Source organism: Dama dama, chromosome X, assembly GCF_033118175.1.
Source record: "Dama dama isolate Ldn47 chromosome X, ASM3311817v1, whole genome shotgun sequence".
Taxonomy (NCBI): domain Eukaryota; kingdom Metazoa; phylum Chordata; class Mammalia; order Artiodactyla; family Cervidae; genus Dama; species Dama dama.
In genome coordinates, this window is record NC_083714.1 from 24,372,514 (window position 1) to 24,396,096 (window position 23,583).

At 39.4% G+C, this 23,583-nt stretch overlaps 1 pseudogene; it reads left to right on the forward strand.

Moving 5' to 3' along the window:
* Positions 1-15,843: 15,843 nt before the first annotated feature.
* LOC133053032 (ubiquitin-ribosomal protein eS31 fusion protein-like) lies at positions 15,844-22,973 on the forward strand (annotated as a pseudogene).
* Positions 22,974-23,583: the final 610 nt, after the last annotated feature.

Below are 23,583 nucleotides of genomic sequence, written 5' to 3' on the forward strand. Positions count from 1 at the left end.
AGACCATAAACCAGGAGACACTGGATCATATCCAGGGACATAAAACAAGGTGCAAAAGTTTCATAGTCTAAAGGTATTGAAATCATAGAGTCTGTTTACAGTCTCATTTCAAAATGTTTCTCCATTTGATGACCATCTGGAAGCTTTATTTTTTTTTTTAATTAACAAACTCATTTGCTTGCCAACAAATATGTATTAAGTGTTTACAATAGGTCAGGCACTGTGTTAGGTATTGTTTTTTCAAAAACCTTTTTTTTAATTATGGGGAATTTCAAACATAAACAGAAATAGAAAAATATAATGAAATCGCATGTAAAAAAGGCTGTAAAGGATGTAAATTGCTTCCATTTTAAGGAAGTTTCAACATCCTCAATTCAAAGCCAGTCTTATTACCCCTTCCACTTCCCTCCCATCCAGATTATTGTGAAGCACTTTTCGGACATGCCACTTCATCTATAAACATTTCAAAATGTGTCTATTAAATATAAGAGATAAGGGCTTCTTAAAAAAACCCCACAATATCACTAGAAAATGAATTCCTTTATATACTTAAGGAATTACTTAACAGTGTTCTTGTTACTAACAATATCACGATTGTGATGATTTCAATAATCTAAATCAGAATCCAAACAGTCTACACATTGTGATTGAGTTTTGTGTCTCTTAAGTTTCTTTAGTCTATAGGTTTCTCCTTTTCTCTCTCCCCTTTAACATTTCTTTTTTGAAGAAGTCTCATTGTTTGTCTTATACATTTACCCATAGTCTGATGCAGATAGCCACAGTCTGGTTCCTTTAATGTTTCTCTACCCTTTGTGTTCTTTATAAATGGATCTAAAGTAGGGTTGCCAGATTTAGCAATTGAAAATACAGGGTTCCCAGTTAAAATTGAATTTCAGATAAACAATACCTTTTTTAGTATAACTGTGTCCCAAATGCGGGACATACAAAATATTGCATGGTACATGCTTACACTAAAAATATTGTTTGTTGTTTATCTGAAATTCAGTTTTAACTGGGCATCCTGAAATTTATCTGGTAACTGTAACCCTAATCTAAAAGGTTTGTTTGATTCAGATTTAATTTTGAGGGGAAGAGGGTGGAAGTCAAAGATTTCTTCATCGGTTGTGGTATGTGCTTCCTTCAGGAGCATTGTGTCTGGTTGCCTTTGTGATGATAGCTGCCATTGATGCCTAGATCCATAATTCATTAGGATTGCAATATGGTGATCTTCCAATTTTCCAAGGCGTATTTTTTAGAGGAAGTTTGGTGTAGTGATCAAGAAGTCAGGCCCTGGCATAGGAAAGACTTGGCTTGAGCTCTGGCTCAGCCACTTTCCTAGCTATGTGACCTAGGGCAAGTTTGTTCACTTTTCTTAGCCTTAGCTTCTTAATCTGTAAGACAAGATTAATAATAGTACATGTCTCATAAGTTTGTTTGTTTGTTTTAGGATCAAGTGAGTTAAGGTACATGGAGGATTTAGAACAGTGTCCAGCACAGTGTTCTAAGAGCTGGCTATTATATCTAATGAGACTTTTAAAGAATTATGGCCTTTCGAATTCAGGATTCCCAATAGTAAAACTTTCAGTCCTCCATTCAGCAATTACATTTTAACATAATACAAATAACAATAAAGATGTATTAAACTCTCAGCCTCTCCTGTTTGTCCAGTGCTTTGCAGTCAACAAAGGCCTTCTTCACATGATTCCATTCTCATTTGATCCTCATAACAGTCTGTTAACAAGAAGGACTGGTCCTATTATTTTTTTAAATATTCATTTTTATTTGGTAATTTGGCAGGTCTTGGTTGTGGCACTAAGGGATCTTTAGTTGCAGCATGTGAACTCTTAGTTGTGGCATGTGAGATCTACTTCCATGACCAGGGATGGAACCTGGGCCCCCTGCATTGGGAACATGGAGTCTTAGCCACTGGACCACCAGGGAAGTCCCCTTTAAGTGTGAAGAATCTTGGACTTAGGGTTGTAACAAAACTAGAAAGTCACACAACAAAGTAAGGACTGAGTCCTAGTACAAGGCTCTTTTGAGGGAAAACATTGAGTGAGGAGAATTGTGTGGTCCTTTCTCTGTGCAGCACTTTCATTTCTTGGTTCTGGTGACAACAGTATCTTGTTTGCTTTTTCAACTTTTCAACTTCTTGTTTCTTTCCCAAAGTACTCTCTCTGAAAAGGAATAGTTAAAATGTTACCTCCTTCTGCCTCTGTAACTCACCTTGCCCCTTGCAAAGTCTGGATCACATAGGTCACGTAGGTCACGTAGTCTCAGAAAGTGGGGACTTGCAATACTAGGAACTGGAGTTTATCTCACTCACCCTTGTCCTGCTCTTTGCAGTCACCCAGCCGCTGTAAACCTGCTTAATCATGCCTGTCCAGGTCAGGCATCCCCCTCCCCATCTTGACCACTGTTCCCGCGCGCGCTCACAAAACCCCTTAGTTTAAACCAGCCTATTAACAGCTAGTGTTGCCCACTACAGTCTGGCTATAAAAACTCTGTAATCCCTTTGTTCGGGGCTCAGAGCTTGGAGTGTTAACTCCTCTGGGCCCGCCGGCATAATAAACCTGAGTTCTCCAACTCTCCGAGTATGGTGCTTGGTTTCTCGAGTACTGGTTTCTACAACATCTCCCGGTTCCCATCCTCAGTCTCTCTTCTTCTGAGTTTAGTTGCTCGCCAGGGTTCTTCATAGCTTCCCTCATAGCTAAGTTGGTAAAGAATCTGCCTGCAATGCAGGAGACCCTGGTTCGATTCCTGGATCAGGAAGATCTGCTGAAGAAGGGATAGGCTACCCACTCCAGTATTCTGGCCTGGAGAATTCCATGGATTATACAACCACTATTTCTTCTAATATTTAGGCTTCCCTCATAGCTCAATTGGTAAAGAATCTACCTGCAATGCAGGAGACCTTGGTTCAATCCCTGGATCAGGAATATCCCCTGGAGAAGGGATAGGCTACCCACTCCAGTATTCTTGGGCTTCCCTTGTGGCTCAGCTGGTAAAGATTCTGCCTGCAATGCAGGAGACCTGGGTTTGATCCCTGGGTTGGGCAGATCCCCTGGAGAAGGGAAAGGCACCCATTCCAGTATTATGGCCTGGAGAATTCTGTGGACTGTATAGTCCATGGGGTCACAAATCATTGGAAACAGCTGAGTGACTTTCACTTTCACCAGGGTTCTATCCTTGGGGCATTTTTATTGTTATATTCTTCCCCTTTAATATCTACTCAATAGTTTCATCTAGTCAGATAGCTTCAACTGTTCCTTCTGGAAAAATGATTTTCACATCTATATTTCTGGCCTCTATATTTTGGACCCAAAATTTCAGTTGCCTGCTTGATATCTCCAAATGTCTGTTTGAGACAATCTTATGAATCTTATGTTCAATGGGTCTGCTTATCTGGATCCTGATTTTTTTAGAAATTTATTTATTATTTTGGTTGTGTTGGGTCTTCATCACTGTGTGGGCTTTTCTCTAGTTGTGGAGAGTCGGGGGCCACTCTCTAGTTGTGGTGTGCAGGCTTCTTACTGTGGTTTCTTCTGCTGTGGAGCATGGACTCTTGGGTGTGTAGGCTCAGTAGTTGTGGCACACAGGCTCAATAGTTGTGGTACATGGGCTCAGTTACTCTGTGGCATGTAGGATCTTCCTGGATCAGAGTTTGAACCCATGTCTCCTGCATTGGCAGACGGATTCTTTACCACTGAGCCACCAAGGAAGTCCTGGATCCTGATTTTAACCAATTAGCTATATAAATCAAACAAGGAGCTGATTGAGGAAGTTTGAATACTTACTGATATCATTAAGTATTTGATGACATTAAAGACTTAATGTTATCTTTTTAGTTGAGATGATTATATGTGGCTATGTTAGGAATATTTTTCAGAAATACATATTGAAATGTTTATGGATGATATCATATGATGTTTGGGATTTACTTCAAAATAATTCAGTTGGGGAGAGAGAGAATAGGTTAAGGTATTGATGAGAAACAAGATTGGTTGTGTGTTGACAGTTATTGAGCTAGGTAATGGGTATGTAGGACTTCAGTATCCTATTCTCTTTTCTCTCTGTTTGGAAATTTGCATAATAAAAAATTTTAAAGCTCAAATAGGCCCCAAACTGAACTAACCTTGTGTACATGCATCTCCTGACAGTCATTTCCCCTTACATTCTCAGTCACTTATTATGAAAACCCAAAGCTCTTGGTTTCTTCCTTCTCCCTGACCTCTACACCCAATCAGTTGGTCTACACTGTGAGACTCCCTTCACAGTGAATCTTGCTTCTGGCCTTCTTTCCCATTCAAACGTTCAGTACTCTATTAAGTTCCTAATTACTTCTTACCTGCACTGCTGTAATGGCATTCATAAATTTCTCCCCATTTCCAGCCCCTTCTCACTTGGTATATGTAAAGCATCTAGCATAGTGCTTGGCACTTAGTCCCTTCTCCATTTCTCCTCAGTAGTGAATTCATCTTCCTTTCTGCTGCCTGCTTCACCCTCTGATGACACCTCCCTTCCCTCACCCTGAGACTTCCTCACTCCCTTTCAGAATTGCTTTCTTCCCTCTCCCTCCTGGATCCTGCCTCCGCACTGCTGCCTCCACTCCACCCAACTGCTGTGCTTTGTAGAGGAAGCGTGTGTCTGAATAAAGACTGATTTCTCAGTTTCAAAGTTAGAGCAGAATTTTGTTATCTGTAGATGAGTGGAGCCTTTACATACAGAAAAAGGAGGCATCCTAAATGTGAGTGAAAGAGAAGCAAGTTTTAAAGCTGCCTTTTGTCCCCTCAACTCAGTGAAGAGGCAAGATCTCTAGTCTAGAGGAATCAGCTTCTAGATTCAGGCAGGCTAGGGTAAATGCTGGTGGCAAAGAAAGGAGCAAGGTGGTTATTATTCCAGCAAGCTGGGGACTTATTGAGGAAATAACTCTTGCCTAGTCTGGCTAAGGGAGGAAGAGCAAGAACTGCCTCTGGTGGGTCTCTTAGGTGCAGCATCAACAGTATGGGTTGGGCAAAGGTGCTCTTAGGCCTGTCCCAGAGAAATAGAACTCTCACTTTTGGTGGCCTGCTTAGGTATAGTTCTATCTGTTAGGAAGAGCAGCCAGGCATTCAGGGGCTGGGCTACTCCCTATCATTAAAAAATACTGTAAATCAATCACATTCTTATATTTAAAGCGTAACACTTGCAACTGAAGCCAAACTGCTGTATTATAATCGAGATGCATCTGCCTGTTTTGTATTCAAGGCCCACAGGCTTCAACTAATTTAGGGGACCATCTGGTGAGGAAGAGAGAAAGTCTCATTACACAGTAGCATTTGTTTGGAGGCTCGGGCCTCAGAAGGAATTGTCCTGGGGGATCCCAATCAATTTCCAGTGCTCCTGACCTTATTATTTAGGTAAGAAAGGCATGGCTCTGGAGTCAGATCAGACTCAGTTCCTCCTGCAGCATTCTCAAACTGGGTGTCTTGAGCCATATAACTTCTGAAGTTTGAATTTCCTCAGTTTCCTCATATGTAAAGTGGGAATTAGATGATACCTGAAGTTGCTGGGAAGATTAAAGGAGATAAAGGCTCCAAGAGGGAGCCTAGAATCATTGCTTCCTTTCCCTTGATCTATAACTTAATCCTCCATCTTATTCCCTCTGAGCCTTGCTCTTGCCTTCTTTGTCTAATATCCACTTTCACATGGATAGACATGGGCATGCATTTACACAGATCTTTGAACAAAAGTTCTGAAAAATAAGTTTTATTCGAATGCTGTTATTTGTTCACTTCTACAGAAGTTAAAGAATTGAAATGAAATTGCCCTGGGATGCAATGGTAAGAGGGCAGTTTTGCCTCTTCTGCAGTATGCTAAGCAAATCTATTCTCAAAGTCCTCCTGTCCCACATTTAAGTAGTTGAAAGGATTAGACCAGTTAGCTGGGACAAGTTCTAGTTGAAGCTCAGGGGTGGGAGGAGAGGGAGTTAGAAAGCAGGTTGGGTAGAGATGGAAAATCTGGGAGTGGGGATGGTTTTAGATTTTAACTAGATAACTGCTACTTAGGTGACAGCTTTGTTTCAAGTGATAATATGAATTTGGCTGTATTCCTAGTTAGAATCTAATGCTCAAAGTTTGCTCCAAATCGAGAAACAAAATTAAGAAGTCATGATTAAAATAGGCAGAATGTAATTGCTGAAACTGTAGTAGATACCTGGAACTTCATTGCACTATTCTCTATACTTGTGTGTGTTTGAAAGTATCCATAATTAGAAGTTTTTTGTTTTTTATTTTAAATTTTTAAAAATATTTATTTGACTGTGCTGTGTCTTAGTTGCAGCATGTGAACTCTTTAGTTGTGGCATGTGGGGTCTAGTTCCCTGATCAAACCCAGGCCCCCTGCATTGGGACTATGGAGTCTTAGTCACTGGGCCACCAGGGAAGTCCCAGAAGTTTTTTGTTTATGTGACAATTATGAGACAGTGGAGGTCACTGAAACATTGGGGAGTTTGATGCCATGTCAGTAAAGCTAGTAGAGGATATTTGAACCAAAAGAACTCCTTAGAGGAAATGTGGTGATTTTTATAATTCTCATTTAGATAAGTGGATTTATTTGAAGGATGAAACAGCATGCTGATAAGACATTTAATGGATATAATATAAATTAATCCCCCAAAATTTGTGACAAGATGTGCAACCACTGTTTTGGGTTTTTTGTTTATATTTTAGTTTTTTCTTGTGTGTTTGTTTTGTTTTTGGCCATGCCACAAAGCTTGCAGGATCTTGGTTCCCTGACCAGGGATGAACCCTTGGCCATGGTAGTGAAAGTGCTGAGTCTTAACTGCTGGACAACCAAGGAATTCCTGAGACCACTGGTTTTAGGGGGATTGGGTCACATTAGGACTGTGACTCTCTTTCATCTGAGTAGATATTACCGTAGAAATAGGAAACAAACCATAGAGATAAAGGAGGTTAAGGACATTATTTTGACATTTAGAAAATATGATTTCTTTGGAATTAGGGGTGCCTGGTTAAAAAAATAATCTTTACAAAAGAAACAGTGAAATCTCCAAGTGGAGAATTACATGAAACTTTCTGACAATAAAAAACTTAGTTGATGTAAATGAACTATAGAAAATCACCAATATGGGCATGAGTATATTCACTGGTAGCTAAGAAGATGGCTTTAGTTGTTGCTCTGAATTGTTGCTAAACTACTTAGGGATATTATGAAAGTCTTGCTTGGCAAGGCTGTAGGCATGAACGCTCATTATAGAATGACTTAATAATTCATGTATGTAAATGTACATATATGCATATGATGCTAGAGTATTGGCTGGGATTGATTGTAGATCACAGGAGAATAGATTTTTTCTCCTGTTAGGATTGGCATTTTGGAAGTCAGTACTCTATTATGGACACCTACAATCCATCCTCTCAGGGGCTAGGAGAGCATGGTAAACTAAAATCTAGTAGAGAAGAAAAAATTTTCTGCCCTCAGAGCCTTTCCCTTCCCTTCAGGGAGAGAATTGACAGCCTTGCTGACAGTGAAAAAAAATAGGTCGAAAGCCTCCTTACTAAGAGGTTTTTTTACCCTTCTACTTGAAACAAAAATGAGAGTAGCAAGTTCTCCATGGTGATAGTTGTAGAGCAACACATTTCTGGATGAGAACTGAAGAGGCAAGCTATACTCCTCACCGGACCACCTATGTAATTTGTAGGACTCAGTGCAAAATGAAAACGTGGGGTCCCTTGTTCCTGAATTATTCAGAATTTCAAAATAGTGACAACAGAATATGAAGCCAAACATGGACTCTTCTAAGCATGGGACCCTGTGTGGTAGCATAGATTATATGCCCAGCAAGATGACTTTACTCCTGGGCAGCAGGAATAGTCATAACAAAAATTCAGAAGATAAAATAGAAAGGTCTAAAGCACTCTTTTGCCTGGAAAATCCCATGGACGGAGGAGCCTGGCAGGCTTCAGTCCCTGGGGTTGCTGGGAGTTGGACGCGACTGAGCAACTTCACTTTCATTTTTCACTTTCATGCATTGGAGAAGGAAATGGCAACCCACTTCAGTGTTTTGCCTGGAGAATCCCAGGTACGGGGAGCTGGGTGGGCTGCCGTCTGTGGGGTCGCACAGAGTAGGACACGACTGAAGTGACTTAGCAGCAGCAAAGCAGAAAAGGGCTTCCCTGGTGGCTCAGAGGGTAGAGCATCTGCCTGCAGTGTGGGAGACCTGGGTTCGATCCCTGGCTTGGGAAGATCCCCTGGAGGAGGAAATGGCAACCCACTCCAGTATTCTTGCCTGGAGAATCCCATGGACAGAGGAGCCTGGCAGGCTACAGTCCATGGGGTCACAAAGAGTCGGACACGACTGAGCGACTTCACTTCATTTCAAAGCAGAAAAGCAAAAATCATCTAAAATTCCCACCACCTAGAAAGAACCCTTATTATTTTGGTCTATATATCCCAAGGATGTTTCTGTATACATATATAGATATATATTGAATACAGTTTTTTAAATATAAATTTATTTATTTTAATTGGAGGCTAATTACTTTACAATATTGTAGTGGTTTTGCCATATACTGACATGAATCCACCACGGTGTACATGTGTTCCCCATCGTGAACCCCCCACCCACCTCCCTCCCCATCCCATCCCTCTGGGTCATGCCAGTGCACCAGCCCCGAGCACCCTGTCTCATGCATCGAACCTGGACTGGCGATTTGTAGAGGAAAACATAGGCAAAACACTCTCTGACATAAATCGCAGCAGAATCCTCTATGACCCACCTCCCAGAGTATTGGAAATAATAGCAAAAATAAACAAATAGAACCTAATTAAACTTAAAAGCTTTTGCATACAGTTTTTTAAAACTTTATTTTGTATTGGGTTATGACCAATTAACAATGTTCTAATAGCTTCAGGTGAATAGCAATGGTACTCAGCCATATATATACATGTATCCATTCTCCACAAAACTCCTCTCCCATCCAGGCTGCCACATGACATTGAGCAGAGTTCCCTGTGCTATACAGTAGGTCTTTGTTGGTTATCCATTTTAAATATAGCAGTGTGTACATGTCCATCCCAAACTCCCTAACTATCCCTTTCTCCCAACCTCCCCCTGCCCGGCTGCCCTGGTAACCATAAGTTTGTCCCCCAAGTTTGTGAGTCTCTGTTTTATAAGTAATTTCATTTGTATCTTTTTTTTAGGTTCCACACATAAGGGATGTTAACACGATATTTCTCCTTCCCTGTCTGAGTTACTTCACTCAGTATGACGATCCCTAGGTCCATCCAGTTGCTGCAAATGGCATTATCTCATTCTTTTTAATGGCTGAGTAGTATTCCATCGTATATATGTACCACGTCTTTATCCATTCCTCTGTCGATAGACATTTAGGTTGCTTCCATGTCTTGGTTATTGTAAACAGTGCAAAAAATTTTTTAGGGAAATTGTATGTTAAAAAAGAGATAAGGCCCCAAATGGAGTCACTTGTGCTAAGCCCATGTCACAAACGGAGACTTAATATGAAGCTTAATTACAGTTCCAGCCTCTCCCAGGAATGTAATCTTAACCAGTCAGTCTGGAAATCCCTGGTCAGCACTAAAGAGGTAATTTGCTTGATAGGCCCCTGTTGTTCCCCAGAGGAAGGTGACCTTGCCTGAATCAATCGACTCTTTGCTAGAATAACTTTCTTGTTCTGCCTCATTCTACCTGTAAAAGTCTTCCATTTTGTACAGCTCCTCAGAGCTCTTTCCTGTTTGATATATGGGATGTTGCCTGACTCATGAATTGCTGAATAAAGCCAATAAGAGGTTTAAATTTTACTCAGCTGAATTTTGTTATTTAATGTATTTGGTGGCAAAAGTGAGACTGAAGGAGACTTTGGAGTCAAGGAGAAACACAGGTGTGATACCCTGGAAACCCTTTGAATTCTTTGTCTTTTTCACCATTTCCTAGGGCTGTGGGTAAGTACCTCTTGGTTCAGAGTTCCACTCTCTTTGCCTTGAGCTCCCGATCTAATTGGCTTTCTGCAACTCCACGTTAGGACCTTCTCGTAGTTAGACCACAGTTTCCTATTTGATTGGAAAACCATAACCCTTAGTTCAGTCTCCAGATTCCACTTTAGGAACTGCTGGCGATTCAGTCAATAGTTGCCCATTTGTTTAGAATTTAGGTCTTCAGTCTCCACTTGTTGGGTCTACTGGTTCAGTCCTTTCTCCAGTCCCAGGTTCCACATTGGAAACTGGTGGTAGTGTGTACCAGGCCTTCTCCTGGCAGGCCACAGTAACATCTCTTGGTTACTGCTGGTGTGTTAAGGTGCACATATTTGTCTTGTTTTGTATAGATAAGGGCTATTGCTAATGAGAATCTTGGAAGCCAAAAGTTGAAAAATTGGTGGGCTCTTAAAATCTGATGAAAAAAAAAATCTGATGGAGCACTTGCCACCTAACTCTTGAGACTCTTGTGTTAGGATTAGTTGGTAATGGATAAGTCAGTTAGGATAAGTTGATCACTATCCTCAAAATTAAAAAATAAAAATAAAAATTTCCATGCATTGAGGTGTGCTGTAAAGCACCACATAATTTGCAACACAGCAGCACAACCCTTTTAAGTATTACAGTAGTCCCTCATATCTGCAGTTTCACATTCCATAGTTTCTGTTACCCCTAGTTAACTGTGGTCTGAAAATATTAAATGGAAAATTCTAGAATTAAACAATTCCTAAGGTTTAAATTGCAAACCATTCTGAGTAGTGTGATGAAACCTCAAGCCCTCTGGCTACATCCATCCTGGGATTCCCAACCAGTGACTTTGTCTGCTCCTGACATCCATCCATCAGCATCATCATGGTTCTATGATCCAGGATCACCCAAAGTAGATGGTCCTCCTGACATATCATCAGAAAGGCAGTAGTAGCCTACTGCTATGTCACAATGCCTGCATCATTCACCTCACTTCATCTCATCACATAGGCATTTTATCATCTCATATTGTCTCAAGAAGGGTGAGTATAATACCATAGAATATATTGTGACAGAGACTACATTCACATAATTTTCATTATACTATATTGTTATAGTTTTTCTATTTTATTATTAGTGATTATTGTAAATCTATTACTGTGCCTAATTTATAAATTAATCTTTATAATATGTTCAGTCCAGTTGCTCAGTTGTGTCTGACTCTTTGTGACCCCATGGACTGCAGCACCCCAGGCTTCCCTGTCCATCATCAACTCCTGGAGTTTACTCAAACTCACGTGCATTAAGTCAGTGATGCCATCCAACCATCTCATCCTCTGTTGTCCCCTTCTCCTCCCGCCTTCAATCTTTCCCAGCATCAGGGTCTTTTCCTATGAGTCAGTTCTTTGCATCAGGCGGCCAAAGTACTGGAGTTTCAGCTTCAGCATCAGTCCTTCCAATGAATATTCAGGACTGATTTCCTTTAGGATGGACTGGTTGGATCTCCTTGGAAGTCCAAGGGACTCTCAAGAGTCTTCTCCAATACCACAGTTCAAAAACATCAATTCTTTGGCTCTCAGCTTTCTTTATAGTCCAACTCTCACATGTATGGACATGACTACTGGAAAAACCATAGCCTTGACTAGACGGACCTTTGTTGGCAAAGTAATGTCTCTGCTTTTTAATACACTGTCTAGGTTGGTCATAACTTTCCTTCTAAGGAGTAAGCGTCTTTTAATTTCATGGCTGCAGTCACCATCTGCAATGATTTTGGAGCCCCCCCCCCCCCCCCGCAAAATAAAGTCAGCCACTGTTTCCCCATCTATTTTCCATGAAGTGATGGGACTGGATGCCATGATCTTAGTTTTCTGAATGTTGAGCTTTAAGCCAACTTTTTCACTCTCCTCTTTCAATTTCATCAAGAGGCTTTTTAGTTCTTCGTTGCTTTCTGCCATAAGGGTGGTGTCATCTTCATATCTGAGGTTATTGGTATTTCTCCTGGCAGTCTTGATTCCAGCTTGTGCTTCCTCCAGCCCAGTATTTCTCATGATGTACTCTGCATATAAGTTAAATAAGCACGGTGACAATATACAGCCTTGATGTACTCCTTTGCCTATTTGGAAACAGTCTGTTGTTCCATGTCCAGTTGTAACTGTTGCTTCCTGACCTGCATACAGATTTCTCAAGAGGCAGGTCAGATGGTCTGGTATTCCCATCTCTTTAAGAATTTTCCACAGTTTGTGGTGATCCTCACAGTCAAAGGCTTTGGCATAGTCAATAAAGCAGAATTAGATACTTTTCTGGAACTCGCTTGCTTGTTCGATGATCCAGTGGATGTTGGCAATTTGATCTATGGTTCCTCTGCCTTTTCTAAAACCAGCTTGAACATCTGGAAGTTCACAGTTCACATATTGCTGAAACCTGGCTTGGAGAATTTTGAGCATTACTTTACTAGCATGTGAGATGAGTGCAATTGTGCGGTAGTTTGAGCATCCTTTGGCATTGCCTTTCTTAGGGATTGGAATGAAAACTGACCTTTTCCAGTCCTGTGGCCACTGCTGAGGTTTCCAAATTTGCTGACATATTGAGTGCAGCACTTTCGCAGCATAATCTTTTAGAATTTGAAATAGCTCAACTGGAATTCCATTGCCTCCACTAGCTTTGTTCTTAGTGATGCTTCCTAAGGCTCACCTGACTTCACATTCCAGAATGTCCGGCTCTAGGTGAGTGATCACACCTTTGTGATTATCTGGGTTATGAAGATTTTTCTGTATAGTTCTTCTGTGTGTTGTTGCCACCTCTTCTTAATATCTTCTGCTTCTGTTAGGTCCATACCATTTCTGTCCTTTATTGAGCCCATCTTTGCATGAAATGTTCCCTTGGTATCTCTAATTTTCTTGAAGAGATCTCTAGTCTTTCCCATTCTATTGTTTTCCTCCATTTCTTTGCATTGATCACTGAGAAAGGCTTTCTTACCTCTCCTTGCTGTTCTTTGGAACTCTGCATTCAAATGGGTATATCTTTCCTTTTCTCCTTTCCTTTTCACTTCTCTTCTTTTCTCAGCTATTTGTAAGGCCTCCTCAGACAGCCATTTTGCTTTTTTGCATTTCTTTTTCTTGGGGATGGTCTTGCTCCCTATCTCGTGTACAATGTTACGAACCTCTGCCCATCGTTCATCAGGAACTCTGTCTATCAGATCTAGTCCCTTAAATCTATTTCTCACTTCCACTATATAGTCATAAGAGATTTGATTTAGGTCATACCTGAATGATCTAGTGGTTTTCCCTACTTTCTTCAATTTAAGTCTGAATTTGGCAATAAGGAGTTCATGATCTGAGCCACAGTCTGCTCCTGGTCTTGTTTTTGCTGACTGCATAGAGCTTCTCCATCTTTGGTTGCAGAGGATATAATCAGTCTGATATCAGTGTTGACTATCTGGTGGTGTCCATGTATAGAGTCTTCTGTGTTGTTGGAAGAGGGTGTTTGCTATGACCAGTGCGTTCTCTTGGTTGATGTCATTTAAGTAGTCACTTAATTTCTTGGGAAATTAAAAGCAACTATCTGGCAACCCACTCCAGTATTCTTGCCTGGATCATCCCATGGATGGAGGAGCCTGGTGGGCTACATTAATCCACGGGGTCGCAAAGAGTCGGACACAACTGAGCGACTTCACTTTCTTTCTTTCTTATCCTTATCTTACAAGTCTTTGCAAAACCAGAAATGTGACTGCAGAAAAAAATGCAGAGCTTATCTATCCTTTTTACCTTGTTATTCCAAAACCTCCTCTATTTATCTCAGGAAGCTTGTAAATATTGTAAAAATTCTGGTCTTTAAAGAACAAAAGTCCTTCTTGGAGGAACTTGCATTATTCCCTGTCTTTGATATGTAATTGTTTTACCTAGTCTTTCTCTGGCAACTCTTATGTAGACCATCCTCAATTCCTGAGATTGAAATGAAAAAGTAGGGGGAAGGCTTTTAAAAAATTTTTCATATTGTATCGGCCTATAGCCAATTAACAATGTTCTGATAGTTTCAGATGCAAAGGGATTCAACCATACATACAGATGTATCCATTCTCCCCGAAATGGGGGGAAGTCTTTTAAAAATACAAACTGCTATAAAAGCTCTCTTGCCCAATGGATTAAAGACCTAAATGTAAGACTGGACACTATAAAACTCTTAGAGGAAAACATAGGAAAAACATTCTTTGACATTAGTCACAGCAAGATCTTTTTTGACTCACCTTCAAGAGTAATGAAAATACAAACAAACAAATAAACAAATGGGACTTAATTAAACTTAAAGATTTCTGCAGAGCAAAAGAAGCCATAAACAGGATGAAAAGACAACCATCAGAGTGGGAGAAAATATTTGCAAATGAAGCAACTGACAAGGGATTAATCTCCAAAATTTACAAACAACTCATGCAGCTCAATATCAAAAGAGCAACTCAATCAAAAATGGGTGGAAGACCTAAATAGACCTTTTTCCAAAGAAGACATACAGATGACCAAGAGGTACATGAAAAGATGCTCAATATCACTAATTATTAGAGAAATGCAAGTCAAAACTATGAGGTATCACCTCACAATGATCAGAATGGCCATCATCAAAAAATCTGTAAATAAATGCTGGAGAGGGTGTGGAGGAAAGGGAACCCTCCCACACTGTTGGTGGGAATGTAAATTGATACAGTCACTGTAGAGAACAGTATGGATGTTCCTTAAAAAATTAAAAATAGAACTACCAAATGACCTAGCAATTATACTACTGGGCATATACCCTAAGAAAACCATAATTCAAAAAGACATATGTGACCCAGTGTTCATTGCAGCACTATTTACAACAGCCAGGAATTGGATGCAATCTAAATGACCATTAACAGATGAATGGATAAGGGAGATGTGGTACATATATATAATGAAATATTAATTACTCAGCCATGAAAAGGAACAAAACTGAGTCATTTGTAGAGATGTGGATGGACCTAGAGTCTGTCATACAGAGTGAAGTAAGTCAGAAAAAAACAAATATCGTATATTGACACATACATATGGAATCTAGAAAAATGGTACAGATGAACCTCTTTTCAGGGCAGGAATAGAGATGCAGATGTAGAGAATGGACATGTGGACACAGTGGGGGAAGAGAAGAGTGGTATGATTTGGGAGATTAGGATTGATATATATACACTTCCATGTGTAAGATAGATAGCTAGTGGGAAGCTGCTGTGTAGCACATGGAACTCAACTAGGTGCCCTGTGATGACCTGGAGGGGTGGGATGAGGGGTGGGAGGAAGGCCCAGAAGGGAGGGGATGTATGTGTACATATAGATGATTCACTTTGTTGTACAACAGAAACTAACACAGCATTGTATATCAATTATACTCCAATAAAAAAAGAACTGGGAAAGTTAAAAAAAAAGGTTACTTGTTAAGGACAAATACAAATCTAAAGTGTTTTCTCCACAAATATTAGTAGAAAAGGCTTTAGCCATAGACATTGGAGCAGGTATACTTATTTCAACTGTTCTTTTTTAAGCTAGTGAGTTTTACATTGTCATACCTGCCTCATGGTTAAAATTTTAGAACAAGAACTATAAAATCTCAACTATAAAGTTTGGGTAAGCATTTTTTTGGTGTGTGTCTGTATGTGTTGTAGATGTGTTGTATTTTTTTTTTAACCTTCAGATGGTTTTGTCAAAATTAATTTGTAAAAACAGAATAGAGTTCTGTATAATTGGCTTAAAGAAAAAGAATGCCTATGTGAATTTAGTATTTATAAACTTCTCAAAAAATATAACAGAAACTAACCCAAATGCGTTTCAGGTTCATGTGATCTAGGAAAATATTTGGTATTAAAGCTAATTCAAATCTGTTAGTTTAATTAAAACAGACATGTCGGGATCCGCCATCTGTGGTGGAACCGCCGCCAAGATGCAGATTTTCATGAAGACCCTGACGGGGAAGACCATCACTCTCGAGGTCGAACCCTCGGATACAATAGAAAATGTAAAGGCCAAGATCCAGGATAAGGAAGGAATTCCTCCTGACCAGCAAAGACTGATCTTTGCTGGCAAGCAACTGGAAGATGGACGTACTTTGTCTGACTACAACATTCAAAAGGAGTCCACTCTTCATCTAGTGTTGAGACTTCGTGGTGGTGCTAAGAAAAGGAAGAAGAAGTCTTACACCACTCCCAAGAAGAACAAGCATAAGAGAAAGAAGGTTAAATTGGCTGTTCTGAAATAGTATAAGGTGGATGAGAATGGCAAAATCAGTCGCCTTCGCCGGGAGTGTCCCTCAGATGAATGTGGTGCTGGAGTTTTTATGGCCAGTCACTTCGACAGACATTACTGTGGCAAATGTTGTCTGACCTATTGTTTCAACAAACCAGAAGACAAGTAATTGTATATTGGTTAATAAAGAGATGAGCTAACATTTAAAAAAAAAACAACAGACATGTCTTTGTGTTATCAACATTGAATATAATGCAGACCTACAACTTTTATTCTGTCTAGGTTTATTAGTCAAATAAGTTCATGTTATCTCTGTTATAAAACTTGTCAGCAAGAAATATAACCTGGTATGATGAAGTAAGCTAAGCACAATTGTTGAAAACAAGTGATTTAAATAGACGTGAGGTTAGAGTTTTTAGGTGAACTTTTTAGCAATAATTATGTTTCACAACATGTCTACTTAAGCAGTTTCCACAATCTTTTTGGTAACCTGAAATCTTAAAGTTTTGCTTAGTTAAATTAAGTGATGGATAGTCATTAAACATCTAGATAATTTCCAAATAAGATGAAATACGAAAACACTAATTACTCAATGTAAGTTTATTTACTTTTGGTTTCATTTTATAGAGGAACAAAAATATTTGGGTTTATTAGTAAAGACGTTTTGTGCCATACTGAAAAAAATCACTATGAAAAAGCACATGTTTCTAGAAAATATAAAGTGTTTATAGTCAAAAAATGCTAATGTACAAAATAGTTCACAATTGTTTATTTATTTTCACTAGTTATTAAGGTTTTTAAGGGTTAACAATTATATATGTAATTAAAACTACTAGAAATTAAAAAAAAAACTACTAGAAATAATAAGGGAAATGTTTCCACATGCAAGGAAGGTAGGGTGTATGTTTTCAGTAAAAGAAGGTATGAGGCAGAGAAATGCATTTTTGTTGAGGGGAAGGAAAAGTATTAATAGCTTTGTCCTGAGGTTGGTTATTTCAGAATGGGAAAGAGGAAAAACATATGACAAAATCTGAATGTAAAAAAGACAGTTGTAAAATGTTTATGGGAAAGGAATCTTGTGAAAATAATTTTATGCATGGTTAAGCTGGCTAAGATTAAAATGAATTTATTTGGGTGAAAAATGGATTTTAATATCAAAAGTAGCTGGTACAATATTAGAATTTGATTTTCTCTCTGTTAAAAGTGCTAAGTTTTTGTCCACTATTGGTCTGCTCTTGTAAGAGGTTATAAACGGTTTTTATCTTTTAAGTAATTTGCTTAGAAGACAAAGATTTTGTGTCTTATCAAAATAATTTTCTGTGTTTCACACTGTCTTTATTAAGTCTTTGGTTACTTAAGAAAATTGAGTCTTCTCTATTAAAAGAGCTGAGCTATTCTGTTTTTTTCCAATTTTTTTACAATTATTTAACTTTCTGTATTTGCCTGTGAAGTCTTTGTCACTATGGCTAAACAGATAATTGTTGTTTCAGTGACCTATGATCCTATTTGACCAAATGTTTTTGAAGCCTTTTGATATTTTTGACAACTCTCTCCCCACCCCCCTGCTGAAAAATAGAATCAACATGAAGTCTTTTTGACCTGGAAGTAACTCTGAGATTTTTCCAGAAGGTCTCTGGAAAGTCACAGAAAAATGACTCTCAGAAAAAGAGAGATGTTTAACTTATTAGGTATATTTGATATGCTAGATTACACGGGAAGCATTGTCAAATAAGTTGTACTAAACCTTCTTTATGTTGTATTTGTATAAATATATAGATGTTTCAGAAATTGGATGAAATTCCTGGGAATTTGAAGTGTCCTGGTGTGTTTTCAGTAGTAATTCCAGTTATTACCAAAATAACTGAATTTTCTCATCAATTCTATTGTAATTAACTCTCATCAGATCTTTAACAACAAGCATTCTTAAGTGTATACAGTTACTGGGCTTCCCACGTGGCTTGGTGGTTAAAAAAAAAAATCTGCCTGCTAATACAGGAGACACAGCAGGTGCAGATATCCCTGGGTCAGGAAGATCCCCTGGAGGAGGAAATGGCAACCTGCTCCAGTATTCTTGGCTGGAAAATCCCATGGTCAGAAGAGCCTGGTAGGCTACAGTCCATGGGGTCTCAGAGTTGGACATGACAGAGCACGCATGTACATTGTTTTACTCTGATACTTTTGCAAAATTGTTCCTGCAAAGTACTTTTATCTTCAAGAGATTCACGGAAAGAACTTTGACAAGTACAGGTTTCTGATAACTTTAAGATCATAAAACTGAACTGGGTAAGAATTTCCAGAACTAATGGAAAAACTGGATTCAAGTAGAACAAGTGTTAATTGCGTGGGTCTGAATGAATTGAGGAGGATGATTATAATTTTTAATGACTTTGATCGAAACATTGCTGGTTCCTTAATGTTTTGTTTTTCCAGATATCAGAAAAGCTTTTCTGTTAAGCTAGCTGTGACATGGAGCAATTTGGTTAAGTATCCCTTTGTAAGCAAAGAGGCAGCATGTACTTTTTCTCCCTACCTGATCCCTCCATAATTGAGAAGCTCTTAGGTATTCTTTTCATGGCAATATCGTTAGTTACTTGCCTAAGTTCAGTAAGGATCTGTTTGTTCTCCTTGTAACAGAACACAGAAACATTGGCTGTATTACCAAGGCTTTGATAGGAACGTTGTATTTGAGAGAGATGTGCATAGACTCAGATATGACCAGATAGCTTTAAGGTATTAAGGTTGACTTCATGGAGCCAATAAAGCCTCTTGGAAAAATTGACCTAGCACCTTGCTTACTGGATTCCTGGCAACCTTACCAGGTGAGTAAGGAAGGTCACTTTCTGGCAGGCTCAGAAGGCTAGGATGTTTTGAGGATCTCAAGAAGAGAGGAATTCACACAAGCTCTAGGCAAAATGTTGGCTAGACTACCTGTTCTCAGAGGCTTTTAAGAGTTTTAAGTTGAGATTTCTTATGCAAAGTTCCAGCAAATGTATCTTAAAAAGAACTTAAACTTAAGTTCTGTTTAAGACTGAACTTAAAAAGAGCAGTCACTGTTCTTGCCGCACTTATATAAATAGCTAGCCCAATTTTAATACAAACAAATTAGTTTTACTGTGATAATATTGGTTAAAAAATGGGGGTGATTGTAGAGAGAAAAATTATGTTTGCACCTTTGTAGATACTGGATTTTAGTCCTGTTAATTGTCTTTGATCTTTGAAGTTTTGTTATATACCTGTAAACTGGACTGGATCCTCAGTTCTTTTAGTTTCCTCAAATATCTGGCTATAACTCTCTGAACTAATGTTTCTAGTTTTCTCCCACCCTTCTGATTTGGAATCCACAAGAATAAAGCTGCTCTTAAGTTTTCTTGAAAAAGACTATACGAGGTCTTCCTCATTTATCCAGATGGCAACCAAACTTCAGGAACTTAAACCTTGAGTGCACAACTCACAGCTAAAGAAGGCTCCGCCTGACAGCTGGTCCTGTGTAGACACTGGAGGTCTTCCCTGGTTGCTCAGATGGTAAAGAACCCACCTGCCAATGCAGGAGACATAAGAAACCTGGGTTTGATCCCTGGGTTGGGAAGATCCTCTGGAGGAGGGAATGGCAACCCCACTCCAGTATTCTTGCTTGGAGAATCCCCACAGACAGAGGAGCCTGACAGGCTACAGCTCATGGAGTCGCGAAGAGTCAGACACGACTAAGCACAGCATAGCACAGACACTGGAGACCTCCAAATCAGAGGAAAAGAAGTAGCTAATGTTGATGTAGACCACTAAGATGCCAGATCAAAATTTCATACTTTAGCTAAACATGAAGCCTTCTCTTTCTTTCCTTTACTCTGTCATTGGCCTGGAAAGTTAATGCCATCATCCTTATCTTCTAGGCCATTGCTAATAGAGTTTACGTTTCAGACTGCTGAATTTGTCATCATAAATGCTTGTCTATGATGCTAGAGACATTACTTTGCCAGCAAAAGTCTGTATAGTCAAAGCTATGGTTTTTCCAGTAATCATGTATGGATATGAGAGTTGGCCCATAAAGAAAGCTGAGCATCAAAGAATTGATGCTTTTGAACTGTGGTGTTGGAGAAGACTCTTGAGAGTCCCTGCAAGGAGATCCAACCAGTCCATCTTAAAGGAAATCAGTCCTGAATATTCATTGGAAGGACTGATGCTGAAGCTCCGATACTTTGGCCACCTTACGCAAAGAGCTGACTCATTAGAAAAGACCCTGATGCTGAGAAAGATTGAAGGCAGGAGGAGGAGGGGGCGACAGAAGATTGAGATGGTTGGATGCCATCACTGACTCAATGGACGTGAGTTTGAGCAAGCTCTGGGAGATGGTGAAGGACAGACAAGCCTGGCGGTCTGCAGTCCACAAGATCGCAAAGAGTCAGACACGACTGAGGGACTGAACAACAGCCACAACATGATGCTAGAGGCCCCTTGGTCCTCCCTGTGACCAATTTCTATTTTCGACTGATTCCCTGTCTTAGGAATCACTTAGAGTTTGACTTATGCCCAGAACATCCTGTGCCTTGTTTTACTTTTCTTCAGTTATAATGTATTTGCCCAATTATATACAAATATCTATGTAAATTGTAGTACATTTGCACCCCCACACTTATGATTATCTATATCAGATCTCCCTCAGTCATGGAAAGGTCTTACCAGCAGCACCGATCTTTGCAAGGAATTTAGAGCAACTTTTTATTTTGGGTTAGGAGGTTTAGTTTCCAGTTGTGCTGAAAACCTAACCAACCCCTGGCTTGAGTAGATACATGGAACAATCCATTAACAGTGCCACCTTGGGAATGGCTTTGTGTCCTGACAGGATTTATCTTTGTGATGTTTGTCATTCTCCTTGGGCCTATGCATGCCCAGATGGCTGGTGCATAACTGTGCAATCAATGCCTCTTAGGTTAGCTAACTGTGCTCCTAACTGTCCAGAGTCAAACTGAAACACCTCATTAAGGTGTTCTTGATTCAGGACTCACTTACCCTGGCAGGTCCCTACTTCCCTGGTTAGGAGTCGCAGACAAGTGAGGCTATGATCAGGAATCTCAAACTCCTGAAAATACTACAGAATCTACTGCAAAAGCCATAACCATCCAATTAGAAATCCTTAGACTGTCTCGTCAAGGTTGCTCTTGATAAAAAAAATAACCCTTGATTATCTTTTAGCTGATCAAGGAGTTGTTTGTGCTGTGACCAGAACCACTTGCTGCACCTGGATTAACACTTCTGAAGTTGAAACTCAGATGCATAAGATCACTGAATAAGCCACTGGTTTGAGAAAGTAACTTCTTCAACAGGTTCTTTCTTTGATGTGTTTGATTTTGATTGGTTTGGGTCTTAGAAACCATGACTCCAAAGTGTACTCCAAACTTTGGGACTCATCCTGCTTATCATAGTCACAGTAGTCCCCCCAGTGCGCTGTGTTCTCTCAGAATCGTAAAATGCATGGTGGTGGCTGCTCACCACTAAGCAAATGTTCTAAGAGTAGAATGTCAGAAAAAATGAAGGGAATGACCAGCTAAAAATTGTGAAGCAGAAGTCATGACCTGTGAATGCCACAGAAATGCAGCAAAGAAAGTCATGACCTGTGAATACCACACAGAGTGTCAGCAAAAAACTGTGGGAACTTCAGAGTGATAGCTGGAAGTGACACTAATGCCTTAAATTTTGATCACATCTCCTAGTTAAGCTAAGAGTCTGATCAGAAGGGGGGAATTGTTAAAAAAACACAAGAGGCTCCAACTGGAGTCACTCATACTAAGCCCACATCACCAAACTGAGACTTAATACCTAACCTAATTGCAGTTTCAGCATCTCCTAGAAATGTAATTTCCAGTCTGTCTGCAATTGTCTGGTCAGCAGTAGTGAAGTAACCCACCTCATAGACCCCTGCAGTCCTCCAAAGGAAGGTGACCTTGCCTGAAACAATTCACTCATCGCTAGTAATTTCTTTGTCCCTCTGCCTTCTGCTTATTAAAAGGCTTCCATTTTGTACAACTCTTCAGAGCTCCTTTCTATATGCTAGATGGGATGCTGCCCAATTTATGAATTGTTAAATAAAATCATTAAGATCTTTCAAACTTAGTTGAATTTTGTTATTTAACAGGTATATTGTACATTCTTTTTTTGTTGCCTTAAAAAAAAAACCTTACTACATTTTAGAGGGTTTTCCATGTTGGTATATATAAATTAGTTCAATCCTACTGTATAGAGGTTCCATGTTCTATTTAACCAAATCCTGTTGTTGGGTGTCTAAGGAATCTCGTTTTTCATTATTACATGTGATGCACATTGAATATCAATACAGTTGAGTAGCAATTGAATAAATCATTGTGAAGTACTTCACAGGGCACTTGGCAAATAGTAAACTCTATTTAATGTTATTTTTATATTGTCAAATTGCTCTGTATAAAGGTGAGCTGATCGGGATGGGGAACACATGTAAATCCATGGCTGATTCATGTCAATGTATGGCAAAAACTACTACAATACTGTAAAGTAATTAGCCTCCAACGAATAAAAATAAATGAAAAAAAGAAAAGGTGAGCTAATTTACATTTCTGATAGCAGGGTGAGAGGGCTTAGTTTCTCTAAATTCTTGCCAATTCTTTCCATTTTTGCCTTTTGTATTTCTTTCTCTGTGAATGGCCTTTTCATGCTCTTTGATGGTTCTAATGTTGGATTCCTCATGCTTTTAAATTTTTAATGGGTTTCTGTACTTGTAATATGAATAAAAAGATACCTTTTCTTCTAGTTTCTTCGTTTGATGTTTGCTTTTGTTTGCTTTAACCACAGAGTGTTTTAAAGTTTAATACAGTTAAGTCTGTATTTTCCTTTAGGATTTTGGTCTTCACTGTCTTTTTTTGGCCATGCCGCACAGCTTGTGGGGTCTCAGTTCTCCGACCAGGGATTGAACCCATGCCCCCTGCAGTGGAAGTGCAGGGTCCGAAGCCCTGGACCACCAGGGAAGTTCCTTGCTGTATTCCTTTAGAAAGTCTTTCCTACCTTAGGTTAGGTCTACCAGATTTCCTCTGAGGCTTTGTTCTTTTGGGGTTTGGTGTTCCAAATTCTACAGTGGAATTCACAACGCTAGAATGCTTGAAACATACATGGGACTGGGGAATACTTTTATTAACTTTGAATCTACATGTGAAGATATATTAAGAATGAGTGTCTTCTACCTTCCACGCATCCATAAACTACTTTTGCCTTTTCATATTTTCTGCCTTTTTTGCTTTCTTCTTTCTCTTTTTTTGGCCATACTGCACAGCTTGTGGGATCTTAGTTTTCCAACCAAGGATTGAACCTGAGCCCTCAGCATGAATATGTGGAGTCCTAATCACTGGACTGTCAGGGGACGTTC